Raw genomic sequence first — 8,922 nt, forward strand, 5'->3', positions numbered from 1 at the left:
ACTTCCCGGGATAGAATCAATATTTACATTTCACTGTAAAAATTCATAGTTTGAAGATTTTTAACCATATGTGATGCACTTTTCCTTTTAGCTAATAAAGACATAATAAAATAAAAAATGTCATCAATTAATTAAATAGTCTCATTCAACAATCTCAACTAGATTCGATCAATATTCTAATACTGCTCGGTTGACACTTGTATGAACTTATATATCCAAATGATTTTTTTTTTTTTAAGTTTTAAAATATTAAGGATAAAAGAAAACTATTTCACAAACTTCAACTAAAAAAAAAAAAAAGAAAAAAACTACCTTATTCATTTACTTTACATATACGGATGGATTCAATTGGTAATACATAGTAATTTAATTTGGGAAACTAAAAGTTACATTCTTTATAATTGCTATTGAAAATTCAAACTTTCAAATAATCTGGCTAATTATTTCGCTAAGAACTGCTTTCACGATCGAGCGCGGCATACATTTGGCTATTACTGGCTCAGCTTTGAGCCTTGTGAGTCATTTGCCTTCTCTCATATCAACCAATGACTTGGACGCACTTTTCCACTCAAAACATTGGATCAATGATGCTAAAGTCAAGCCAACCACACGTTGCACAATAGCCATGCCAGGGCATGCTCTTCTCCCCAAACCAAATGGCAATAGTTTGTATGAGTAGTCAAATTCAGCCACATTTGCATGTCTTTCAGGCTTAAAACAGGTGGCATCTTCCCATAGATTGGGATCTCGATGTATAGCTCAAACATTAATCAACACAATAGTTTTATGTGGGATGTCATAACCTCCTATTTTGCAGTCTTCGGATGCATAGTGTGGTACAAGCAAAGGACCAGGTGGACTTAGCCGCAGTGTCTCAGAGATTATTCCTTGTAGGTAACTTAAACTCGACAAATCAGCTTCATTCACCATACGCTCTTGTCCTATAGAATAATCTATCTCGGCTTTGACCCTCTCTAACACGATTGGATTGTTAAGTAAATCCATTCTAAGGTCACAGCAGTTGTGTCAATCCCTGCTATTAATATATCCTGCAAGAAACAATTAAGCCATTTGGTTAAAACACACTTTTTCACCCTTAAGAACTTTAGGTTGTATTGAGAATACAATCAAAGTTCCATATTAGCTAGATCAAAAGATGATCATGTGTTTATAAGGGAAGATAACTGTGAGAGTTTCTGAACCTAACTTAGATGGCGAAACAAAACGCAAACAATCAGCAAAAATAAATCGAAAGCAGTAAAGAACACCAAAATATAGAGTGGTTCGACCAGTTTGGTCTACATCCACTTTGAGAACCAGCTTGAATTCATTTATTAATGAGCAATAAAGGAATTTTACAAATTACAGATAATCAACGAAATCACCAATCTGTAACTTTTTAGTATCTATTGATACCGAGAGATCCGCACACAACGTCACCTCTGAAAACTGAGAATAACCCATTGCAAAATAGCCCAAAACAGTGTGCTACCCACCTCTGATCGACGAACCACGCACAGACCCACGCCTCTCTCTCACCACCGATAATTGCTGCCGGATGCAGCCACCACAGCGAACTACTGAACCGCCGGATTCAAGCCCACATTGCTGCTCAAATCGGCGAAGTCCGACCAAGCTCGAATCAGCCACTGCTCCTCCACACAAGAACTGGCCATGGCTCTTCCACGAAGCCGACACCCAAGTCCAGCCGAGCGGCTCTTCGACCGACGGCCTCTGTCTTTGTTCCAGTCAGCTGTGGCAGCTTCAACACTAGACGACTCCCTTTTTTTTCTTCAACAAGCAATCACACGAATATTGCCCTAAGTGGAGAAGAAAGGGAAATTACAAGTTTGCCATTGCTCAAAAATTACGATAATGCCATTGGGCCTTTAAATTTCCAAAAATCCAATAAAAAAACCACTTAAAAAACTTGTTATTTTCTACAAATCTCCCTCATAACAAGAATATTTAAGTGCCAAGCTGATTCTCCAGTCTTTTTATCATCCAGATTTAATATTCATCCCATCTAATAGGTATTTGAACCTATGGGCGGGAAGAACCTTGGTTAACATATCTGACAAATTCTCAACTGTATGAACCTTGACAAGTTCAACATCTTTCTGGGCCACAACTTCTCTGATAAAATGAAATTTGACATCGATATACTTAGACCGTTCGCGATGAGATGGATTCTTCGCAAGATGAATAACATTCTGGCTATCACAACGGACGATAGGAATGAACTCCTGCGACAACAACTCACCAACTATCCTTTTCAACCACACTGCCTTTTTCACAGCTTCACCCACTGAAATATACTCTGACTCAGTAGTAGATAAGGCAACAACTGACTGTAGAGCAACCTTCCAACTGACCATATTACCAAACAAACAAAAAATGTGACCTGATAGAGAACTTCTTTTGTCAAGGTCTGCAGCATAATCTGCATCTGTGAAGTCTTCCAACAATGCTGATTTTTCACTATCCCTGCTAAAATACAATGATACACTGGCACTACCTTTCAAATATCGAAGCACCCATTTAACAGCATTCCAATGCTCCTTCACAGGATTTGACATAATCCTACTTATCATACTCATAGCATATCCCAAGTCAGGTCTAGTACAAATCATCAAATACATAATACTTCCAACAGCATTGCAATAGGGAATATTAGCCATCTCTAACTTTTCTTGTTCAGTAACAGGACACTGAGATGAAGAAAGCCTAAAATGAGATGCTAAGGGTGTCGAAACTACCTTACAACCAGACATATTATACTTCTCAAGCAGTTTATGCACATAACTCTCCTGTGAAATTGTTAACAAACCTTTCTCCCTATTTCTTTTCACATCCATGCCTAGGATCCTTTTCAGTTCACCTAAATCTTTCATCTCAAATTCACTACTCAATCGTTTTTTTGAGATCATAGATTTCAGAATAATCCTTAGACACCAGAATCATATCATCTACATACAGAAGTAGATAAGTATATATACCTTTTTGAGATAGTTTCCAGTACACGCAGGCATCATATGAGCTCCTATGAAACCCCTGCTTCAAAATAAAGGTGTCAAACCTGATATACCACTGTCTCGACGATTGCTTCAGTCCATAGATGGACCTGTGAAGAAGACAAACCATGTCTTCCTTTCCTTTCACCTTATAGCCCTTAGGTTGAGCCATGTAGATCACTTCCTCCAATTCACCATGAAGGAAAGTTGTGGTAACGTCCATCTATTCAAAAAACATATCAAAGTGAACAGCAATAGATAAAATTAATCGAATGGACGAATGCCTTACCACCAGAGAGAAAATCTTATGAAAGTCAACTTCCTTCTTTTGAGTGTAGCCCTTGGCTACCAGTCTAGCCTTATACCTAGGCACCTCCTGTACCTGGCTTGATTTTATAAATCCACTTTGACTGAATGAGTTTCTGATTAGGAGGCTTTGGAACCAATGACCATGTCTGATTCTTCTGCAACGAGAACAACTCTGCTTCCATAGCATCTTTCCACTATTCCTTCAAATCAGATACAATAGCCTCCTCAAAAGTAAGAGGCTCTGCTTCAATACTGTCAGCTGCACAAGTAAGAGCATAAGCAACTAAATCAGCATAACCATACTTCGTAGGAGCTTGCCTCACCCGCTGAGGCCTGTCACGTGTAAGCTGATAGTTCTATAGGTCACTGATACTTGAGTTTTCTTCACCAAAAACTCCCTCATCAATCAAAGTTCTCTACAGTTGAGGCTGTCTACTATCAGAACTGGATGACTCATCACTGGAGTCACCTGAACTAACTGATGGTTATGCTTTAGAATCAATTCTAACCTCTGCCTCAACCTGATCAGCTGTCTACTATTTCTGCTGCTCTATGACACGAAATAGCATCTCTATTTCATTAAAGGTCACATCTCTGCTGATAATGTATTTATTTTTTCCCTCTTCCAAGCACCAAAGTTTATATCCTTTAAGACTCTGAGGATAGCCAATAAACATACATTTCAGTGCCCTCTTGTTCAACTTCCCTTCCTTAACATGAGCATAAACTGAACATCTAAACACTCTGAGATGATCCAAGCTTGGAGCTTTTTCTGTTCATATCTCTTGAGGAGTCTTTAGGCCTAAAGTGGAAGACGGACTCCTATTAATAAGATAACAAGCTGTTTGGGCAACTTCCCCCCAAAATTTCAAGGGTAATGAAGCATTTGTCAAGAGACATCTTGTACGCTCCATAATTGTTTTGTTGAACCTCTCAGCTAAACTATTCTGCTGTGGAGTGTACGTAACAGTGAAATGCCTTGTAATTCCCTCAGATTTGCAAAAGTTATCAAATTTGTGATTCACAAATTCTAAACTATTGTTTGTCCTCAGATATTTTACCTTCCTGCCTGTCTGGTTCTCAACCTGCTTTTTCCATTCAAGAAATTTCCCAAAAGCTTCATCCTTCTGTTTTAGTGGATACATCTACACCTTTCTTGAAAAATCATCAATGATTGACATAAAGTATCTCAAACCTCCCATAGAAGGTACCTTTGTAAGAACCCACAAATCTGAATGAATATAATCTAAAATTCCTTTAGTAGAATGCTTCCCTTTCCTGAACTTCACTTTGGTAGACTTTCCGATTATGCAATATTCACAAAATGAGAGTTCAATGTCTTTAACTCCTCCAATCAAACCTTGTTGTGAAAGAGCTTGCAGACCTCTTTCACTCACATGAGCCAATTTTTTATGCCATAACATAGATCTATCTGTTTCTTTCCCAGATGCAATAGCAGCACTACATGAAACTACAGTACCTTCCAATATATAAAGACCATTTCTCAAGGTCCCCTTCAGCTTAACCAAAGAACCCTTGATAACCTTTAGAACTCCATTATCAGATTTATAAGAATAATCTGCTCTATCTAATTCGCCCAGAGAAATTAGATTTCGTTTGAGTTCTGGAACATACCTTACATTTGTAAGAATTCTGATCATACCATCATGTGTTGCAATTCGAACTGAGCCACTTCCTTTTACATCACAAACACCATTATCACCAAGCAGAACTGATCCCCCATCATTTTCCTAAAAGTCAATCAAGAAACGATTAGAAGTCATGTGAAATGTGCACCCTGAATCCATGATCCAAGCATTCTGAATGTCCCTGTTGGACACCATCAATACCTCTGCTGAATCATATCCATCAGTAACATTTGTTGCACTAGAATCCCCTGTATGCTTACTACTTGATGCTTCCTTGCTCTTATTCAAAGGGCAACTCTTTCTAAAGTGTCATTCTTTATGACATAGGAAACACTTTTTGCTTTTCCCCTTTGATTTCGACCTGGATCTCGACTCTTTTCCTTTTCCTTTCTTTTTCTCATTTCTACCTCTGGCCATGAGTAACTCTCCATCCTTCATTCTTTTTTAATTTCAAGATTTCTCGTTCTCAAGGCATCCAACACAATATCCTTGGACAATGAATCCCGTCCATATTTAATAGCTGCCTTAACTTCTCGATACGATTCTGGCAAAGAATTCAGAAGAATAACTGTTTGATTTTCATCCGACATCTTCTCACTGATGTTATTGAGATCAACTATAATCTTCTGGAATTCATCTAGGTTCTCTTCTAAGCCTTTACTTGAGTCCATCTTATATCCAAAGAATTTCTCCTTTAGATATAATTTATTTGGCAAGGACTTAGTCAAATAAAGACTTTCCAATTTCTTCCATAACTCCGCTGTAGTAGTAGCCTCATCTACTAGCCTAAGCACTCCATCTGAAAGATACAGAATTATTGTCGAATAGGCCATCTCATCCATATCCCCCTTTTCAGCTTCTGTAATTGTTGGTGGAAGGTTATCTTCGTCTAAGATTTTGGCTACCTTTTGTTTACCAGAATAGCTCTAATCTTTTTTCTCCATAACCTAAAATCACCTTTCCCATCAAATTTAATAATTTCGAACCATGTAGACATTGAAGCCATCTGTCAAAATTAATTCCAACAAAAAAATCCTAAACAAAGAATATGCCAACACACACTACCACACAACCTCTTTAGATCAACTAGAGCTCTGATACCACTTGTGAGAGTTTTTGAACCTAACTTAGACGGCCAAACAGAACGCAAACAATCAGCAAAAATAAATCGAAAGCAGTAAAGAACACCAAAATATATAGTGGTTCGACCAGTTTTGTCTACATCCACTTTGAGAACCATCTTGAAGTAATTTATTAATGAGCAATAAAGGAATTTTACAAATTACAAATAATCAACGAAATCACCAATCTGTAACTTTTTAGTATCTATTGATACCGAGAGATCCGCACACAACGTCACCTCTGAAAATTGAGAACAACGCGCTGCAAAACAACCCAATACAGTGTGCTACCCACCTCTGATCGGCGAACCACGCACAGACCCGCGCCTCTTTCTCACCGCCGACAACCGCTATCGAACGCAGCCACCACGGCGAACCGCTGAACCGCTGGATTCAAGCCCATGTTGCTGCTCAGATTGGCGAAGTCCGACCAAGCTTGAACCGATCGCTGCTCCTCCATACAAGAACTGGTCGTGGCTCTTCCACGAAGCCGACACCCAAGTCCAGCCGAGCGACTCTTCGACCGACGGCCTCCGTCTTTGTTCTAGTCGGCTGCGGCAGCTTCAACACCAGACGGCTCCCTTTTTTTTTTTTCTTCAACAACCAGTCACGCGAATATTGCCCTAAGTGGAGAAGAAAGAGAAATTACATGTTTGCCACTGCTAAAAAATTACGATAATGCCATTGGGCCTTTAAATTTATAAAAACCCAATAAAAACCACTTAAAAAACTTGTTATTTTCTACAATAACTATCTTTAATGGTATGAAACTTTTGAGTGAAACCAAAATCAAAGCATTTAGGCGCAAAAAATGAAAAGTATCATACGGTCGTAGAAGACAATTTTAGACTCTACCATGAAAAATCTCATCAAAATCAATTGTCATTTTTTATTACCTAATAACTTACTCTTTATAGTCTATAAAAAAGTTGATTCCTAGTTATCAGAAATTTCAGAAACTATTTATTACTTATATGGAGTAAATTGTTATAAAAATTTAAAAGTTCAAAAACTAAAAGGTCCTAGTTGGATAATATTTGGTTTTGGTTTTTTGTCTTTTAAAATTAAGCATATAAGCATACCACTTCCATCTATTAGTTTCTATGTTTTGTTGTCTATATGTTAGGAGTGTTTTCAAAATCAAACAAAAAAAAATAGTACATTTTGTTTTTGAAAATTCGCTAAGAATTCAAATGTTTACATAGGAAATTTGAAAATTATGAGAAAGAAATTGTGAGAAAACAAACTTAATTTTTAAAAACAAAAAACTAAAAATCAAATACAATGAACTAAAGTTAAAGGATCAAATTGTTACTTTTGACGAACAAAATTGTTTAAATATAGAAACACAGAATAAATATCGGAAAATAGAACGTAGATGTTGTAATTAGAAAGAAAGATATACTTGTATGAGTCCTTTGATAACTTGGTCACTATAATATTCAGGATCGGTATTTTGCAAGCGAAGTAAATGGTGAATCATAGTGTTTCCTTCATCTTCTTGATTCCTAATCTCATCAACTAATCCTTGAAGAAGTTCATCTGCTCTTCTTCCAAGTTTCATTATCCTTTTATTAAAACCAGTTGGATCAATCCAATTCCATAAGGGTATGAAGTCCCCTGGATTTGTTGATCCACTATGTGCCATAATTTGTGTCACCACCTCTCTAAATCTCTTGGAATATCCCTCATCCTCCAACAAATCATTATTATTATTCTCTTCACAAAACTTTTTTCCACCCACCATTCTCATTACAATATTGAAGGTAAGATCCAACAACATAGGCTTTAATTCCACGGCCCTAAACTTATCTTCCAACATATAACAATTACCACATAATTTACACAGTAAATGTTTGACTTCATCTTCTCGAGTTGTCAAGAACGAATTAACACGAGTCGTCGAGAAAAATTTCAAGGATGCTAATTCGGCAGAGGTTTCGCCAATATTCACCATAAGAGGAGACCGTCATGATTGTATTGTTGTATGCTAAGTATTTTCCAATGTTTAAAGATGGTTGATTTGAGAGAATGATATCATTCTTTGTAAAACATTCTTGGACAGCAGAGGGAGAAGATACGGGCAAGACGAGACGGAAACCGAATTTGAGAGAGTAGACGTGGCCATACTTTTGAGAGAGATTTTGAAATGTTTGGTGGGCAGGATGTTTGAGAAGATGGAGATGGCCTATGAATGGAAGACAGAAGAGTGGGGTTAGTGGGAGGTTTAAGCGATTAGGTTTAAGTATAGAGGTGTAACCAAGTAGAAGACAAACGAGAGAGAGCAAAATGCAAAGCAAGAGATCAAAATCCATGTTTTTTACTTGCTTTTGATAATCCAACTTCAATCTTCTCTGCCTCTAATTATATAGCCCATGATAAAGATATGAAGGTAAGAAGGAAAGAAAAATAAGAGCAATGACAATAAGATAAAACTATGCATTAGAGTCAAACTATATATATATTAAAAAAGACTTTTTCTTCCAATAAAATTTGATATTTAATCTCTAAGCTAAAAGTTCATGTTGCAAGAAAAAAAATTTGTTAAAATATAATTTAATTTTTTAAATTCTCAAGTTATGTTAAAGGGTGAATTTTAAGAAGTGCCTATAAGGGTAAACTTTAAAAACGTGGTTCAGTTGTGCATGTATGTGTTTTTTCTTTTTTCTTTTTTTCTTTTTGTCTAATAGGTTGAGTGTATGAAAAACGGCTAAATAACTCAATGTTCTATTAGACACAATAATAAAAATTCAAGAATTTTTATTGGATTTGAAATTGAAAGTTTGAAGATTTATTAGACACTTGTAAAAGTTGAGAGACTAAGTAAAC

The 8,922-nt window shown here is 36.8% G+C and overlaps 1 pseudogene; it reads right to left on the minus strand.

Moving 5' to 3' along the window:
* Nucleotides 1-423: 423 nt before the first annotated feature.
* LOC120089068 (cytochrome P450 81Q32 pseudogene) lies at nucleotides 424-8,408 on the minus strand (annotated as a pseudogene).
* Between the last annotated feature and the right edge of the window lie 514 nt (nucleotides 8,409-8,922).

This window comes from Benincasa hispida, chromosome 10 (assembly GCF_027475165.1).
Source record: "Benincasa hispida cultivar pf3 chromosome 10, pf3_genome.v1.1, whole genome shotgun sequence".
In the NCBI taxonomy this organism is placed as follows: Eukaryota; Viridiplantae; Streptophyta; class Magnoliopsida; order Cucurbitales; family Cucurbitaceae; genus Benincasa; species Benincasa hispida.